Here is a 19,152-nt window from a genome sequence, read left to right as displayed (position 1 = left end):
AAGTTTAGGGGAAAACACGACGCGTTCCTGCCTTTTTTTTTTTTTTTTTTAATTTATTTTAATTTTTTTTTTTTTTTCTTTCCTCCAAGAATTTGATTTATTCCCTCCGGCAGCAGCTGAGTTTTCCAAGCCCTAATACGGGCCGGGAGTTTTCAGGCACGTGTTGCTAAAAGAGGAAGGAAAACATCTCGGCTGAAAAGCCGTGGGATCCGTGGATTTCAGCCTCTAAAAAAGAAGGAATATTCGGCGCGGCCTCTCCCGCGCACGCGCCAAGATTTAAGCACATTTTTCCCTTTCCTTAAATAGATGGAAGAGCCCTGAAATAGGAGCTGGGTCGTGGGAAGGTCCTGGGAATATCAGGATGGAGCCAAGCTCGGCCAGGCTCTGGTGCCATCCCGAGCAGCGCTGTCCTGGCATTCCATGGATGAGATTCCTCACGGAATTCCAGGTTTGGACTGGAAAAACTCGTCCACGAGCAGGGCAGGGACAATTCCACTGGAACGGGTTGTTCCAGACCTTGATGCCGGGATGCTCTGTGGTAACAACTGGACTGGTCCCAGCCGCCTCCCTGCATTCCCAGGAGTTCTCCTGGAGCTTCCCTCTGGCAGCAGCAGATTCAGGATTTAACCTTTTCCTGCTTGGCACAGCCATGGATCCACTGCCCATTCCAGGATTTCTTGGGTTAGGTGGGTTTGGAATTCCTGAAGGAATGGCCGTGACCCAATGAATACCAGGAATATGCTCCTTCACTTCCCTCCTAAAAAAAAAAAAAAAAAGCTGCCAAAAACGCCAATAAAAATTGGATTGTTCCCAGACCTGCTCATGCACAGCATTCCTGGGAAAGCCCTGACTGCTGGGATATCTTCTGCAATCTCCCATCTGAGCGAAGGTTCAGGGATCCACAGCCAACGCTCCCAAACCAGAGCATTGTGGGACAACAACTTCCCAAAAAAAAAAAAAAAAACCCTGGCAGTGAGAAACTCCTCCTGGATGCTGTTTCTAATTGGATTTATTCAGAATCCCAGGAATGGGGGTAATTGTTTTGGACTTGGAATAAGAGAGCTCAGCACAGAAGCAATTCCCTGCTGCCATCCCAGGACATGGCTCTGCTGCTGGAAAAACATGGATCATAGTTTGTCCAACCAGCTGATCCCACAATTTTTCAACCAACTTTTATCCACAACCCAACCTGGCCTTTTTTATCCAACCAAGTTTTCCTAGACAAACACTGGGATTTTTTAACTACAGCTCCTCTGGATATTCCCAAACTGGGCAAAATCCCGAAATATTTAAATATAACTTAAATATTAAAAGTCACTCCAGGATAATCAAGGAATTGGTGGGAATGTTCTTTATTAGGATGTGTAGGATGTTCAATCAGGAATCCTGTCCCAGGGAAGAACTTCTTGTTCAAAACCATGGAATAGTCATGGAATACTTGCAAAAATAAAGCTAAAAGCCTTTTCCAGTGGCTTTATTTAATTTAAAAAGAAAAAAAAAAAAGAAAAAAAAAAAAAAAAAAAGGGATATCCCTGTTTCCAAGTTTTGTGTATAGGAAAGTGGCCTCCCATCACTTTTAGGAAGATCTCCATGTTCCAGGCTTATGTGGGAATATTTTTGGGAATTTTTGGTGCTGCTTTGATTTTTATTGAATGTTCCATGCTCCTTGAATTTTCTTGGATGTTGCCATTGAAAATCCAAGTCCTGGCTCCAAACTTTAAAAGGATTTTCTTTCCCAACACCCCTTGGCTGAACACATCCATAACCTGCTGTTTTCCATAGGAATCCAATCCCAGGGATCTCCTGGAGATAGGAGTTCCTGCCAATGGGAATATCCAATACAATTAATTAAAGCCAATTAAAAAATAAATGGGAATTGCTGAAAATGAAGGAATTGGTTAAAAAGTGTCGCTCTGAGGTTCAAGAAGGAAAAGGGCGTGGAATGTGGGACGTCAGTGGCAGCATATCCCAGGACTGGGATGAGGGACAATGGAGCTGGAGGGGGGGACATTTGTGCAGGAAAAGAATTGGAGGAACTCGGCTCCCTCTGGAGACATCGAAAGGACCTGGAGCCAAGGTTGGGAAGCTCTGGGAAGGCGCTTGGAATGGGGGAGCTCATGTTACATGAAATTTTGGGAATCTGGGCAATGTAGAGGAGCAGGAATTAATGGGAACAGAATTCCAAGCACCAGGAAAAGGAATTGCTTTGTTTAGGTTTTCACATCCCTTCTCCTCTGCTCCGGGGAGATCCCGCCTGGAATTCTGCATCCAGGTCTGGCTCCCAGCACAGGAAGGATGTAGAGCTGTTGGAGCAAATCCAAAGGAGGCACCAGGATAATCAGAGGGATGGAACAGCTCTGCCAGGAGGAAAAACTGGGAGAATTGGGATTGCTCAGCCTGGCAAAGAGAAGCTTCAGGATGATCCAACTGTGGCGTTCCAGGAGCTGAAGGAACCGAGGAAAACGGGGAGAGATTATTCCCCAGGGATGGAGTGATAGGAGAAGGGGAATGGCTTCCCACTGCCAGGGTGCAGGCTTAGATGGAATATTGGGAATAAATCCTTCCCTGGGTGGGTGGGGAGGCCCTGGCACAGATTCCCAGAGAAGCTGTGGCTGCCTGGAAGTGTCCAAGGCCAGCTTGGAGCACCCTGGGATAGTGGGAGTTATCCCTGCCCATGGAATGAGATGAGGAATTAAGATCTCTTCCAACTGAAACCATTCCATGAATTTTTTCATGGAGTGGCTGAATGCCCACCTAGATGGAAATGAGGAAAGGAAGGAGCAGTTCCCATCCCAAATATCCCGTTCCTCCCAGGCATCTCCCTCATTTTCGTGGAAGCAGAGAATTGGTTCCTTGGAGTCCAGATTCCAGGCTGGCATTTTACATCCCTCGCTTTATCTGCTTTTCTTGTCTGTGTTTTTCCAACGTTGGAGCAACTTCCAGGCTGAAGCTGGAGGAGGGGGGATGTTCAAAACAACCTGGAGCGAATCCAGGAATTCCGTATCGCTCCGGATAAAATCCAAGACAAAAATTCCAGGAGCTTCATGGTTCTCTGCCAGGTGGGCGGGAGCTGCTCCAGGTGTTTTGAGCAGTTCCAAGGATTTTGCTGGATGTCAAGTCAGGACACGATCACTGAGTTTTGTCCTGTTTTTTCAGCCCACTTTGTGTTTAGAGCCAAGAATTCCATTTCCATTTCCATTTGGAAATGGTTGCTGGGATTCCAGATAGGAGAAATCCCACTGGCCCCCAGCACATCCATGCTTTGAAATTTCTTTGGGATAGAAGTGGGGAGCTCTTCCCAAACTCTTTCCTCCTGGAAGTGAGGAAAGGACTGGAGCACAGCTGAAATATTAGTCTGGATAGCAGCTGGAAAACTGGGAATCATGGCTCTGGAAGCCTTCCATCCAAGAAGGAAAAGCTCCTCAGATCCCAGTGGGAACAGGACAATCACCCTGGAGAAAATCCTCACTCCATGGGATGTTTTCTTTCTTCCTTTGTTATCCGAGGGATTTTTTTTATTATTCTTGAATTTTTCCATGTGTTCGGAGCCTTGGAACTGCTGACTGGATTGTCCTGGGTGGGAATGTGGGACGGCAACAACCCCTCCTCCAGATGGAGCCAGTTTAGGAAAAACAGGAATTCAATCAGAGGCTTCCACAGGGGTGGAACCCTCCTCCCACTGGGATATTCTCCAGGGGATATTTTTGGGGGAGTTCTGGAATAGCAGGAGGGAAGGTGAAGGAGACGATGGACATTAAATCCCAGCCCAAACTCCCTGCTTTTCATTCCAACAAGAGATTTGGGGATGTTAATGTTGGAATGCCACCAGGACACCTGGAGAGCACACACACAAATAAACTCCAGGATTTCTCCGAACAGTCCATCCCACCCAGAGGGGCTGTGCTGGGATTTGGAGCTCGGAGCAGCTGGAGCAGGGGAAATGCTGCAGCTCTGCAAAATTCCCTCTTATTTGCAAATTTCCTGGTCATCCAGGAACAGCCATCAGGGAATTTAGCAGCTCCTTTTGCTCCTGAGGGAATTCCAACTCACATCTCCAAGCAGGGATTGCCTAAGGAAAGGAATTTCCACCCCAAAATACAAAGATAATGGAGAATTTCCAAAAGATGGGGAATTCCTGTGTGGTTTTTACTGGGATTCATGCATCTGTTCCTTGTGGGAAGCTGGAGGCAAGAGGCATTTTTAGGATAATTGGGAGCTTCTTCTTGCATAAATTAGGATTTTCCACTGGGCATTCCCACTTTTAGCTCGTCCTGTTTGGTGGCAGAAACGGTTTTCCAGATGAAATAATTAAGGAATAAAATAAAAATAAAAATAAAAATAAAAATAAAAATAAAAATAAAAATAAAAATAAAAATACTAACACAAATACTACTACTACTACTAATAATAATAATAATAATAATAATGATGTGTATCCAGAGGCAGATGCTGCCTGAATTAACATGGGATTACCATGAGAAGGAAGCATTCCAAGGCATCCATGAGGAGTTGATTCCTTCTTTTTTCTTCCTCTGGTTCACACTTTTTTCCCCATGGAAAACAGGTTTTCCCTGCCTATAGGAGCTCTGGGGAGAAGAATTCCCAGTTTCTACTTAAAATCAGGATCAGGGGATCCAAGGTGTTCCCTGTATTTCCATGTGGTGCCAGAGGGAGAATCCCAAAAGAAGCAGTTTAAGACCCAGCCTCATGATCCTAGGAATGGGGACAGGGATATCTGGAAAAGGCGCTGGGATCCGGGAAGGAGGATTTGGGGAATCCCATTTTTCTTTGGGATGTTTAGGACATCCCACACATGGATCAAGGAAGATCATAGATCATAGATCCGTATTTTCTTTTCCAGGAGCAGAGGCAGAGAACTGCTGGGCTCTGTTAATAAATATTGATTTCCCCCCTTTGGAGGCCGTTTGCTCATCCCACTGAATTCCCTGTCTGTTTTCCCACCACCCCCCTTCTGTTGGAATTCCAACAATTGTGGCACAATCCATTACTTCCAGTCCTTCCCAAATTCCCGCAAGCAGCAAAAACCAGGGATGGTGTTAAAGCGGAATCTGGGCTCGCTCTGGCTGCTCCAGCTCCACCTTGCGATAAACCAGTCGGGATTTGCTGCCATTCCCAAATGTCATTCCCTGCCGGAGGGGCTGGGAGGGTCGGGACTGACTCAGCCCTGGCACAAGCCCAGAGTTTCCAACACCCCCAGGTGGATTGTTCCCTGTTTTCCCATTTTCCTCACGCTTTTTTTACGCTGTCCCAGTCCAGCTGGGCCGAATCGCTTTTCCCGCTGATGTGCACAACCCCGGGAAGGAGGTGGGTCTGGAATGTGAAGGGAAGGGCAGGGCTGGAAACATTCCCGAGGCTCGGGAAGCGCCGGGTGTTGCCCGGGCAGGGCGGCAACAACTGGAAGGAAAAGCAGGGTGGGATTCTCCAAAGGGATGAGCAGCTCCTCCTCTGCCCAGCTTTCCTGGGATCATGGCAGCGGCGTGGGACGGGCTGGGAGAGAGGGATAAGAGTGAAGACATCCCAAAAAATCAGGGATGTGGCTCCACAAAGGGGGAAATCCAACCTGCAGTGGAAGCAGGATAATGAATTCCTTGTTTTCCAAAGGGGTTGGAATGAGATAGGTTTTAAAGTCATTCCCAATTCAATCCAGCCTGGGATTATTGTTCTCTTGGCCCTGATCTTCCCAGAATCTCCTCCCCACAGATGACCCCGTTTGGAATGTGGGATCCCTTTGCTGGATCATGTCCCAGAACAAATTCCATTATAAAAAGGGAATTATAATTATTGGCATCCACTGGAAAATCCAGAGCCCCTCATGCTGGGATGTGTCCCCTCCATCCCCTCTCCCCATCCAAGGAGAGATCCCAAAATTCAGAAGGGAGAGGATCCAAAAGTTCAAATATTCCTTCGATAAAGAAAAAATTGGCAGGAAAATGGCTCAAAGCACACGAAAACATTGAGGTCATTCCCAGCGGGAGCTGATCCCAGCAAAGCCCGGATTGCTCCTGCCGGCAGCGTCACTATTCCTGCTTCCCGCACTGGGCTCTTTTCCAGGTTTTTCAGTTTTATCCCACAAATCTTCCTCCTTGGAGAGGAGGAGGTGGGACAGACTCTGGCATGGTCTTGGATTTGCCCCAGGAGTGGGGCAGCACTCGTGATTCCAGGGATAGGAGGGGAATCCTGAGGGAAAAATCATGAGTTTCCCTTTCTGCTGATGGAGTTTGTGGCTGGGAGGTGAGAAAAATGGGATATTCCCATTGGATTGAAAGGTTATCCAAGCTCGCTTTGTTTCCCCATTGGATGCTGACTTGGTATCTTTTCCAACCAGGAATAGTGTGGGATTCTCAGTTCCATATTTCCCCCGCTTTTCCCCATTCCTTTGCAAACTGAGAAAGAATTTCTGGGATTCCATTACTTTTGGGATGTTCTTCCCCAGGGAATCAGATGCTTTGAATTGGGAGCAATTCCACAGGCAGGGAAGTGGGATTTGGTCATGTATCCATCTTTTTACAAGGAGCTGCTCCAGGTTTTTCCCAGGGAGCTTGGGATGTGTGGGAAACCAGCTGGGAAGTGCTGCTGGAACTTTATTCCCATTAAATCCAGCTGATCCCAGGATCAACAGGGAAATACCCTTAAGGAACATTATTCCATAGAAACCTCATCCCATATCTAAGTATAAACACAAAGCCAAGGGGAGCCGAAGAGAAGTGGGAGCCCATTCCCACTTTTTGATGGATTTATTTTCCAAGGCCCTGGGTTCAGCTGGAAGTCCCACTTAAAGTATGAAAAACTGGGCCTCATTCCTGACATCCTGGATCCAGGAAAGCTCCGTTTCCACTCCAAAAACAGCATCCCAAGCTCAGCACATGTATTGGAATAACCATTCCCTGTTTTTAGCTTGCGTCCCATGGGATTCAGGCCTTGGATGCTGTTGTTTTCCCACTTGGGGTGTGGGATGATGCAGATCCCAGTGCCAGGAATTCTTGGGCATTCCCTGCCCTGCAGAGCCAGGCCCCGCTCTGATCCACTTCCCAAATCCCTAAAAATCCCAGGATCCTTCTTTTCCATCTTCTTGTGTGTTCAGTTTAACCAGATTTAAGTGGAAATAAAATTCCTGTTCCCACCTGGGCCAAAAGAAGGAAATATTCCCCTGGAATTACTGATACTTCGGGGGTTTCCCTTGTTTCCAACCTCTTTGGATGTGGAGAAATCTTTGGAAAACTGCCCCATCCCTGCCCTTGGAGCCCTAAGGCAACTAAAGCTAAAGCTAAAAAATGCTGTTGGCACCGTCCAAAGTCGGAATTTTGGAGGAAAAATTGGGATGGGACTCATGTGGCTCCTGGGACATCTATCCCAGACTTGCTCCTTCCCTTCCAGAAGGGATTCCTTGTGAGAATCCAGAAACAAAGAATTCCAGTGGTTTGAACCCAAACCCTACAAGGTGCTTCCCTAAATCCTGAGCTGGGATCCTTGTTCCATCTACAAGGCTGAGCCTCAGAACCCACCAGGATGTGTGAGCCTGGAATTCCCACGGGAGAATCCCTGTGGCAGGATCAGAAGTGTTCCACCTCCTCCTGGGAGCTGCTGGAATGACAGAATTCCCATTTCACCCTCTTCAAGCCGAGGCAGGTTTGACCTTGGTTCCCACAATTTGTGTGGAACAGATGGATTGAAAATCCATGGAAAACAGGTGACATGGGTTAGTACAGTTTAGTTTTTTAGTCATAGAGGAATGTGGAATGATTTTCCGGGTCAGGACCTGGAAATTGCTTTAGAAAAGACAGGGACCTATCAGAGGGTTAGTTGGAATATTGGCATCTGTTTTAACCACTGAAAATTGTCAGCTGTGACTTTGGGAAGTAGCATATTAAACCCCTTGATTTCCTGCAGGAGGGCCTTTTCCTTTTTTCCTCTGGACACGGAGGGACAGGTAACATGGAGCTGGGCCTGCTGCTCCCCCCTTTTGGGGGGAGCTGGCCTGAGACCTGGCCGGATTCCATCCGCTCCCGGGTGGGGGGCGGTGCGCAGGGGAAGGAGAAGCTGCTGCTTTACAACAACTGCTTTCTCCAAACTTCCCTGGAGCAGGGAGAGATCTCTGCTGGCCCCTGATAAGAGCTGTGGGCACCATTTGGGCTGAGGCCGCCCCGATTTACACCGAGGGGTGGGCTGAGAAGGCATTTATGATCCTGCCTGGGTTTTTTGTGATTCCAGACCGCCCGGGTGCTCTGATCTCTGATGTTTCTGAGTGAGTTCTTCCTCCCTCACCAGCGTGGCCTTGAACATCTAATACCAGAAGAGACTCTGGGCAGATTTAACCCTTTCCTGGCAACATGAAGCTGCCAGAGCTTAGCCCTTCTCTGAGAGAGAAAAGAAAGGAACAGAGTGAACATAAAGAAGAAACAGCATGAAGTCAGTGGAGTGAGAGTGAAAAAGACTGTTGGGACAGAGGGCTGAAGAGTTGGTTGTTCCATTCTTATTGAGTCACGGAAATGAACTCTATATTTAGATGATCCCTTTAAATCATGGGAAAGATATGCATTTGGGGAGAAGATTGTTTAGGTTTGTGTGTGGATTTGAGCAAAGGTGTTTGTGATGGACTAAGTGATATTAATCTCATAGGATGCTTGAACAGAGATAGAGATGAGAAGCCCTCTGCACCAGTGAAGAGGTGAGAAGATATCTCTGTTGCTTGAGATAAAGAATCCTTTGGTTTTGGAGTTACTCATCTTTAAACAGTGACACCCCCGTATGCAAAAGTCTAAGACCCATGACCCATGAGCAGCTTGGGAAACTGCTCCTGGGCGGGTCACAAAGGCAGGTTTCCCCGGCAGCTGTTTTTGTGACAGTTAAACCCACAAGAGAACTGTTCTTAGTTATCAGTGGGATCCATGACTCTAAGAGAGACTCCTCTCCTAGAGAATTGGTGAAAGACTATTGTCAGAGAGTGAAACTGACTGAAAATTACAAGTTTTGTCTCTTTATGTTGTTTTGTAAGAAAGTTACCAGTTTGTAAAAAGAAGGAAGAGTGTTTTTGAAGTTTCATTCTGCTTTATTTTAGGGGTTTTTTTCCCCAACTTCCTTTTCCCATTCTTTTAGTGTGTGTTAATAAAACTATTTGTTCATTTTTAAAGTTAAGCCTGCTTTGTTTTTCTCCTAGTCTCTCTCCCACAGAAAAAGAGTGAGCACTAAACCCAAAATTTAATAAACCTAAAACCACTACAACAGGAGAGAAGAAAAGCCCTGTGCTGTTCCCATTTGTCAGTGCACTGATCCCCTGGTTTGGATTGGGAAAAACACCAAAATCCCTTTTTTTCATGGAAAAGATTCCCAGTCCTGAGCAAAGCCTGGTGGGATTTCCAGAGCAATTCCAAGCTGCTTTTCCTTTTCTGTATTGCTCCAAATTCTCTTCCCTTTGGTTTTGTCTGGTTTAACTCTTTTCCCTCTTCCCCCTCCTATTTATCCAAGGAAATGGGGTTGCTCAGAAATTCAATGGGAGGAAGGCAGGAGCTGCTGTCTCCTCATCCGGAGGCTGCTGGGGGGATCCGGAGATGCTTCCCTATTTTTAATGGGATTGAGGAATAATCTCCCATCAATTCCATTGGAAAACTGATGGAGAGCTTGAAAAATGGGATCCCAAAAGCTGGAGCCAGGACAAACCAGCTGGTAGGGAATTGAGAAGTTTGGGAAAGGGAGAAAACCAAACAAGTTCTACAATTCCTGGGGAAAGTCAAGCAAGGTTTTAATTCCTTCCTTGGGCTCAGGGAAGAAGTAAATCCTGCCCTTTTAGCAGCATTGCCAGGATCTCAGGTTTTCCTGGAACAGGATGGCCTTTGCTCCATGCTGGTGATTTATGTGGGAATCAATCCCTGCTCCTGTCCTCAGGATATTTGGAGTTGCTGAGCCTGGGAGAGAGCTGGGGAGCTGGGAAGTGGATGGGATTCAATCCCAAATGTGCTCCCAATGCCTCTGGTGTTGGGACAGGGCTCAGTGGCCCAGGGAAATGTCCCCAGATCTTCCCAGAATCCCAGACTGGATTCTGGCCAGAGGCCACCACTGCTGGGGCAGGACCTGCAGCTCCCTTTGGATTCACTCCATTATAACAGAGGCTAGATTAATAGAATTTAGGGATCAAATCCCTGCCTTAAACCTGGCTTTAAACCCCATCCCAAAGTTTTCTTGGAGCTGCTTTGGGAAGCCAGGGCACGGCTCCATGGCCAAGGCGAGAGCTCCCAGCCCGTGGTGGAGCGGGACACAGATCCCAGCGGGATTTGTCCGGAAAACTTGGCGCTCCCAATACAATGCCCAATTTCCTGCTGGGAGGGACTCAGCAAGGCAGGAAAACATCAGCACTTTTCCAGAGGCTCCGAGCTCTGCCTCCCTGCTCCCAGCTGCCTTCGGGGCAGGGAGGATCAATCCCATGATTTTTGCTGGAACTGCAATGCCATTAAGAATCCAGCCCATGGATGCACCAAAGCTTTTTTGTAACCTCGGGGATGAGAGCTCCATAAATAAAGCTCAGGATTGTTGGGAATGTGGGCAATAAAGATAAGGGCCGGGAAGGCTGGACAGAGTTTTCTGGCTGGAGAACGTGTCCCAAGGCTGCGCTTTTCCCTCCTTATCACAGCTCTGCAGGAGCCGGGCACTGGATGCCAAGGGATGTGCCAGAGCTGGGATTGCCTCAGCTGGAATTTCCCTGTCTCAGCAAAGCAAAAAAAGGAATACAAAGTGAAAATTCCCTGGCTGCCGGGCAGGGAATCACAGACAGAAGAAAATCTTCCCTTGATTCCAAACCCAGCTCCAAGGTTTTGCGGTTTTTTCACCCCAAAAACAGGGAAGAGAATACTTCCTTAGAGGTTTAAAAGGATTTTTCCCTCTTTTCTAGCATTATTTATTGGTGTTTCCATAGGATCCTCCTCTATGCCATGGCTGTGGGCATCCAATGCTGGATTTGCTTATGGAAAGGGAATGAATGGAGCAAAGGGAATTCTGGGGTTTTGATGCAGCACTGGGTAAATGGAAACAGCCACAAAAAGCATGGATTAGGATCCATTCTCCAACTCCCAAGATGGGATTTCACTGGTTAATTACGGCCACATTCCCATGTTGGAAAGGAATTAGGGATCATGTTCCAGGTGCTCTCTGCCCTGCTGTAATTCCGAGGGTTTTACCTTTCTCAGGAGCTGACCCAGCTCTCCAGGTTATCTATGGCTGCTTCCAGAGCTCCCTGTGGAATTTGGTGAAGGCCAGTGTGGAAATGGGAAGAGCCCTGTGGATAAGCATCTGGATCCTGCCATTGTTATCCCAAAAGGAGCGGCAGGAGAAAGATGGGGAGGAACCAGAGACACTCTGAGAGGGGCTGATGTTTCCAAAGGGATAAAATCCTTGGATTCTTGTCCCTCCTGGCCACCTGCAGGCCTGATCCCAGCTGGAGACAGCTTTCCACTGACCTCACCAGGCAAACATTCCCTTCTCCCTGGTTTTGCAGGGAATGAGACACTGGATACACAGGATTGAAGGAAAAATTCATGGCAAAAAACCAGCAGCCTGTTCCTAAAGGCTGAGCCCATTCCCAAATCCTCCTGGGATTGTTTGAGTGCTCCAGCTGAAATCCAAGCTGGGTCACTTCGACTCCAGGAGGTCTCAGGGGTCCAATTTCTCTTTTTCCCAAGGGATGTGCTGTGTCAAGGCCAAGTTTCCCATTAATTCCTCCCACTGGAGCTGACTTATTTCCCAATTAAACATCCCAAGTTTGGTGTGGTTTTCCCAAAATTCCTTGGAAAAGCTGGAAAAGCCTTATCAGGCAGCTATTGGGATACCTCGACAGGGCAGCTGGAGCTGGATAGAGCCAAAATGATCCCTAGGGAAGTGGGAAGCATGAACTGGAAGTGCGGCAACGTGGAAAATAACAGGAATGCCATTCCCATCCTGCAAAGAAACAGAGGGAAAAATGATGGGATGAATTTGATCCCAAATAAATGTGATTGGTTGGTTTATTGCCGGTATTGCCGCAGTATCCGTGGCTCCTCTTCCCACTATGTTATTCTGGATATGGGAATTCCCAACAGCTAACCAGGATTGTTCCCTTTGAATGACACCCTGGCAGAACGGGAACCAGGCACCATCTCCAGGATTTTTAACAGAAGGAGATGGAAAAGTGCAACCCCTCGTTCAGCCGATGATTTTAGGAATGTGCAGTGCTGGCACCGCCTTTCCTTGGAGCTTTTCCCTGCATGATTTCCCAATCTTTATTTCCAAATCCAAAGCATTCCAGACTGATCTCCTGTGAAATTCAGGCTGTAAATTTCCCTGGCAGTTCTGGCTCCAAGTGGGAACACCGGTGTTGAAACACTCCCACCTGGATTTCAAAAGCCATTCCTTAAAGGTGGAGAATCTACTCTATCCCAGGGTGATCCATCCGGGATCAAACAGCCACGGCTCCAGGGATGAGGAGTGAGTGGTTTGTTTTGGTGGGATCCATTCTCCCCCCTGGAACTGCTCTCCAGGTATTCCAGCTGTTCCCTGGGAACAGCAGCTGCTTGTTCTTCCCACTTCTGTGGGATTTTAGGGATTGTCCTTCCTGCTTCATTCCCTCCTCCTCTGGAAGTCTTGGTTCCAAACCAGGGAGCCCAAACCCCCTGTGGGAACTGGAATGTATCCAGAGCCCCTGGAAAAATCCCAAGTTGTGGTCCCGGCTCTGTTGCCATGGTAAGGAGCTCTTGGATTCCATCAGCACAGCGGGATGGGGTCAGTCGTGGTTTTCCTGTTTGCTCCAGTCGGGATCCCAGCAAGAACAGGGCTCCTCACCATGAGCTCCACATCCTCATCCTGCTTTTCTATCAGGAAACCATTCCAGTCTGTGCTGCTGGACAGGTGGGGTCTGGTGGTCATTCCCTGCCTGGAATGCGCTGGGATGACCAAAGCAGTTTCTTGGGAAAAGGGGATGAGAGGGAGCAGCCTCTTTCCATCAGAGCAAACTCTAGCTCCTGCCAACATTTCACTGGGAACATCTTGAAAGGATTGGAAAAAACCCAGGGAACACGGATCCCCAGGAGGGATCTGCCTGCTCCGTCACGGCGCGTGCGATCTGCCGTCATTGCCGCCCGGATGCGAGTTTGGGATTACTCAGGGGTGAGGTGATGAATCCATGATGTGTCAGCACGGGAGCTCCCAAGCACTGCTGTCCAGCTGGGATGAACTTTAGTTTTCGGAAGCCTGGATAAAGAGGGGTTATCCTGGATCATGTGGAGCTGCCGGGCCTGGAATGAGCAGCCCCTGTGGAAGGAGCAAAGTGTGGGGATCTTTTTGGAATTCTCTTCCCAGCAAAATAACCAAAGTGGCTTTTCCACCTTCATTGGGAATGTTGAGAAGAAGGGAGCGGTGCCAAGGCATCCTCCTGTGGTCCATTCCCAACCGCTCCATGCCAGGGGCAGCTCGTGCACCTTGTCCTTGGAATTCTGGAATTCCAAGCTTATACTTCCTTCCCATCGACTCCTGTTTTCCAGAGGGACAAAACTCCCACCTGATCACTGTGGCTCAGCACACAGTGACCTTGTCCCAGCTCTGGGAAAAAGCAGGAAAGCTAGGATGTTGGCATTCCAGCTGGGAATTCTGGGCCTATAAATGGCTCCCTGCTTCTATCCCAGCTCCAGGTGCATGTCCTGCATTCCCAGCTTCTTGCTCTGGAGAGGAAAGTGTTTGTGGCCTCACACTGATACACTCCTGAACCTTTCCACAGACTGTTTCCTTGGGAAGTTGGAAATGTGCATGCACAGCATCTCCTGGATGAACTGCCCGGGATGTTTAAGGAATTTGGGATAGATTGTCCCTTCCTTTTGGCTTCCTTCCCTTGTCTCTCCCACATTTTTCCCTGACACTTTCGGGCTCCAACCTGTCTTCCTATTTTTATTTTTTCTGAGGATGGGGTTCCATGCCTGGGAGTAGGTAGGGATTAAAACACAGATCCATCTCATTTTGGGATGTTCTTTCAGCTTCCAATGCAAGACTGGGCTTGGCAACCCCACTGCAGCCATCCTGGCGCTCCCAACCGATTTTTGGGATAACCGGAGCCAGGTCTCCAGCTGCTGGAAAACCTCCTGACTCCATGGATCCCTCTGAGCCATAAAAACGGATCCATAAAGTCACCGGCCTTTGGAATGTTGGTAGGTACCCAGTATCTGCTGGTGTGACTCCTGTATGGGAAAATAAAGGAATTGCAGATGGAATTAAGTGCCACATTATGTCCAGCTCCCTGGTTTTTGCGAGTTATAATTCCCTATGAAATGTGTTTTCCCTGAGAAGAAGGTCCCAAGGTTGGATCCATCTCTTTTGGTGCTGGAGTTTGCCTTGCCTGTGGCTATCCCAGAAAATTACTCCTCACTTGGAGCCTTCTCTGTGCTTGCAGCAACATTTTCTTATTTCCCTGCAATCCCAGTTTATAAGGGATAATGAATCCAGATGGGAAAAATCGGAGTGGGATGTTCTGGGATTTGGAACTCCAGCTTCATCCAAAGGGATACTTTATCCACCTTGGCATTCCTTTAGCCCTGGAATTCCTGGCAATCGTTAAATATCCCAGAGTAAAAGCAGATGCTTTAACAAAGAGCTCATAGCTATCCGGCCATTCCCGGCCCCACTGCTCCCTAGGAATATGAATTTTTTAATCCGAGTTGGGAAAACATTCCACTTAAAGATGAGTGGCTGGTCTGGGAACACTTCTGGAGACAGATCTTTGTATATTTGAAGGTGGACACAGTTCAAAAAGCCATTCCTCAAATTAATTGGGATAATTATTGGGATTGTTATTAGGGATAAGCACAAAGCTGGGAAATTAGCTGTGGGAAAACTCAGCAAATCCTTCTCCTCCTCCTCCAGAAATGCCTAATCCACTCTTTTATCCTGAAGTCTGGCATGACCCTGAGCTCCATGTGTGCGTCCAAGCCTCATTCTGCACTTTTAAGCTTTTCTTGGAATTCCAGAGAGATTTTAATTTCTGATGGCTCCAGGTTTGATCATCATTAATATCTGGGAGCGTGATTAATCCCGATGGAGCTGAGGTGGGACGTGGACACAGCTGGAGAAAGGCGCAGCTCTGCCCATTCCCACTTCCCAGTATATCCGAGCACCACCCCACCATTCCCAACAATGTTTCCCTTTGTTTCCTTCCCTTTTTATGGTGGAATTATTTCCCTTCCAAAGGGGATGAGGGCAAGGAGGGCTTGGGGGAAAAGCAAAACTCTGAGAAGAGTCCAAAAATAACCAGTTTGGGAACTTCCAACACGGAGCCTCCCTCCCTGCTCCTCTTCCAACTCTGCTGGGAACAAATGGTGATGGATCAAAAGGGATTAATTGGGATTTTAATGAGCTTGGACATTTGGCTTGCGATGAGCTCCTGATGTTCCATCGGCTTTGCACGGATGGGGATGGATCTTGGCATAGACCTCCAAGCAGGAGAGCTGAAAGAAAAAAAAATGGAATAAGATGAAGGCAGATGGGAATTTCTTCATGGAATGGGGTGTTAGCATTGGAATTGCTCAGGGAAGTTTGGAGTTCCCATCCCTGGAGGAGTCCTGGAGTGGGATGAAAGAAAATTGGAATTTCTTCATGGAATGGGTTGTCAGGCTTTGGAATTTCTCAGGGAGGTCTGGATGACCGTTCCTGGAGGTGTCAAGGAATAAGACATGAAGGAGATGGGAATTTCTTCATGGAATGGGTTGTTCAGGATTGGAACAGCACAGAAAGCTGGAACTCCCACCCCTGGAGGTGTCCAAGGAATACCTGAATGTGGCACTACTGGGCTGGGTGACAGGCTGGAATCAACAATCCCGGAGGTCTTTTCCAACCTCAGTCATTCCTTGGGATTCTGCGGGACTAAAGGAAACCTCCTGAGCTGCAGCTGGGGCTGAGCTTCCCCAGCATGGCCCAGGATGACTCATCCTGAAATTCCCCAAAATATTTTGCCAGGTGTTTGTTTCTCCAGGCAGCTGCTTCTCCTATGTTTAGTCATTCCTGTGCCAAGATTCCACACCCAAACTGGGACTAAAAAGGGCATTTTCTCATCCCTGCAGGAGCACCTGGAGGCAGGAGCACTCTCCCTGAAAACACTCAGGTTCAGGACTCAGATATAAACTGAAATTCCTGTTTTTTCACAAATAATTTGGATTCGCAAACCACAGTGAGCGATCAGCACTAAGGAAAAATAATCACTGAGGGGAAAATATTATTGCTAGAAAGACAGATATTTATATTTAAAAAAAATTAGGATAATTCCAGTGGCTAAAAGTCAAGAGGCTTCTGTAGGAGGACAAGAAGTTTGGGATCTTGGGAGGAAATGCTGCTTTCTGGGGAACAACGGAAAAACACAGCCAGCTGTTGGGAAAATATCACTTAATCTGATGTATTTAGATTTATTTTCTTTATAATTTTCCCTGATGAACAGCTGGGATCAGCTGGAATTTGTCAGGAATCACCTCCATGAAATCATCTGCTCTTTAAATCAGAGTCTTGGGACATTGGGAGCATAAATTTGGCAAGAATTCTCTCTTTTCTTGCCATTAGGAATAACTTTGGGGGTTGTTTTGCTGGATTTCTTCTGGCTGGGAGCAAGGTGCTAATCTGAATTTATTCCCTGGGATCCTTTGCATTCTGTATGGCTTTATCATGGAATATTGAGTTGGAAGGGACCCTGTGGAGAAGAGGGGGAAAAAATAGGGATCTTTCCCCCCCACCTCCTTTTGCTAATGGAATATTTGTTTTATATTGAACTGTAACTAAACAGGAGGCAGCTCCTTTCCAAGCGGGAAAAGTACTAACATCCTGTCCTTTAGCCGGAGACTAAACATAATCCACCTGTTTTCCAGATCCCAGATGGAGAAATGGGATCTTTAGAATATTCTATAATGCCCAGATTCAACTATTTCAAACTCAACCAGAACTCAACTATTAAAAAAAAACAATTAAAACCATTTCAATTTGGGCTTGACTTGGAGTGTTAAGGAGTTAAAAACACATGGAGCAGACCTTCAACATCCATGGAATGTGATGGAAAATCCTTTGCTTCCAGAGGCAACTTCTGGGTTTGATGCACAGGGTTTAGCAGGGGTTAAAATATTTGGGAGAAGAAGGAGAAGAAGTTTGCAAAGCGCCTAGAGCTTAAAGATGTGTGATAAACAAGCAAATGAGCTGTGCTGAGGATTTATTTCATGCCAGAAGGAAAACATCATAGATACACTCCCAGAATTTGGATTTCCATCGCCCTAACACATCACTTGTCAGGAGTGTGGGGTCAGGATTGCAGGGAATTAACCCCAAAGCAGCCCTACTCCCTCTTCCCCGAAAGTTGTGGGAATACATCCTGTCGCCAACACTGCCACACAGGAATGAGCTCCCCGGAAAAATGAGAGGGAACATCCGGAATTCACAGCTCAGAGCCAAAACCCTGGGCGCCTTCATGCCTGGGGTGGTGCTGAGCTGCCTCCGAGCTCGTTCCGAAGAAACCTTCCCAAAGCTGGGGTCTTGACCTTGGTGGGAGCCCTTCCAGTGACTCCTGGATGTGTCCTCACATCAGGAACATGGGGTTGGCATCCAAAGTGTTGGCTCCATAACCCCAGGGAACACAGAGGGGTGAAAAGGGCTTTTAATTGATTTGTTATTTAATTTTTATTTAATTATATTTAATTTATTTATTGCCTTGACCTGTAAAAGTCACTGGTTTTCCAGCACTCCAAGGATTCAGCCTGGAGAAGAGAAGCTTTGGGATGACCCAAATGTGGCATTCCAGGACCCGAAGGAGCTACAGGAAACGTGGAGAGAGATTATTTCCATGGGCCTGGAATGATGGGACAAGAGGGAATGGTTTCCCACTGCCAGAGGGCAGGGATATATGGGAAGATATTCTTCTCTGTGAGGGTGGGGAGGCCCTGGAACAGGTTTCCCGGAGAAGCTGTGCCTGCTCCATCCCTGGAAATTTCCAAGGCCAGGCTGAAGCACCCTAGGATAGTGGAAGATGTCCCATGGCAGAGGGTGGGACCGGATCACCTTTGAGGTCCCTTCCAACACAAACCAATCCATGATCTTGGAATTTGATGGTTGAACTCGGTGATCTTAAAGGTCTTCTCCTATTCCCTCTTGGTTTGCTCTGGTGTCCAGGTTTTTCCCACCAGAACCTTGGTGGGAATTAAACTTTGCTGTTTTTAGGATTCTAAAATCACCTTTTTCAGACAAAGCACACATGGGCTTCCCTCAATTCCCGTGTTTTTCAAGTGGCACCAGGATCTTGGGAGCATTCTGCCAGGTTATACAGAACTCCTGCTCCTTGAGACATAACATGAGGGGGAGAATCCGTGGGATGTGTGATTTGTAGCATGGTCCCATGCCAGAATTTTTTATGAAGAACAGGACAAGAGGCTAAGCAGTGCCCAGTGCTGACACATGGAGCAAGGGCTACTCTGTGCTTTCCATCAGGATTTTCTCTGGAACTGGCATTTTTAGCCCATGCTGAAAACCCTGTCCCTGTTTCGGGCATAATCCAGAGGTTTGCTTGGCTCCTGAGAAAAAGTTTTTGGAAGCTCCCTTTGCAGTGCCATGGTTGATGTCCATGGTCAGATTCCTCCGGATTAAAGGGATGAGCAGGGCCACAGTCTGGGCTGCTCTTTCCAAAGTCTGCAGCATCCTCTGGTGGAGCTGTAAGGAAGGGATATCCATTCAGGGAAAACACACAAGGACGTTTCCTTGGGGGGCTCCAAAATGTCACCCAGCTTTGCTGGGAAGAGCCAAAATCACCAACACCCCAGCACCGCTTCCCACTGTGCTCCCGGGGGAAAGGAACCTGGGATTTGGGGACATTTCCATCCTTTGCTTTGCTGGAAATGTCCTGATTGACCTTGAGCCACAAACGCCGGATGGATCAGGAGCAGAACCTGACTGGCAGAGCTGACTCCAAATTTTCCCCCTTTTTCCTGATTTTAGTCACCATGATCCAAGCCCAAGGTATTTCTCCACTCCCGGCCAAGGGAAGTGCTCAGATAAAATCTGAGTTCCCAGGCTCCAATTCTTTCCTGGATTTTGTTGTTTTGGCTTGACAGGTTGTTTTATTTCACCATCCCAGCACCTGGAATGCTTCACCCACCATGGGACACC

This window comes from Hirundo rustica, chromosome 3 (genome assembly GCF_015227805.2).
Source record: "Hirundo rustica isolate bHirRus1 chromosome 3, bHirRus1.pri.v3, whole genome shotgun sequence".
Classification (NCBI taxonomy): domain Eukaryota; kingdom Metazoa; phylum Chordata; class Aves; order Passeriformes; family Hirundinidae; genus Hirundo; species Hirundo rustica.
Note: the sequence above shows the minus strand (reverse complement) of the source record.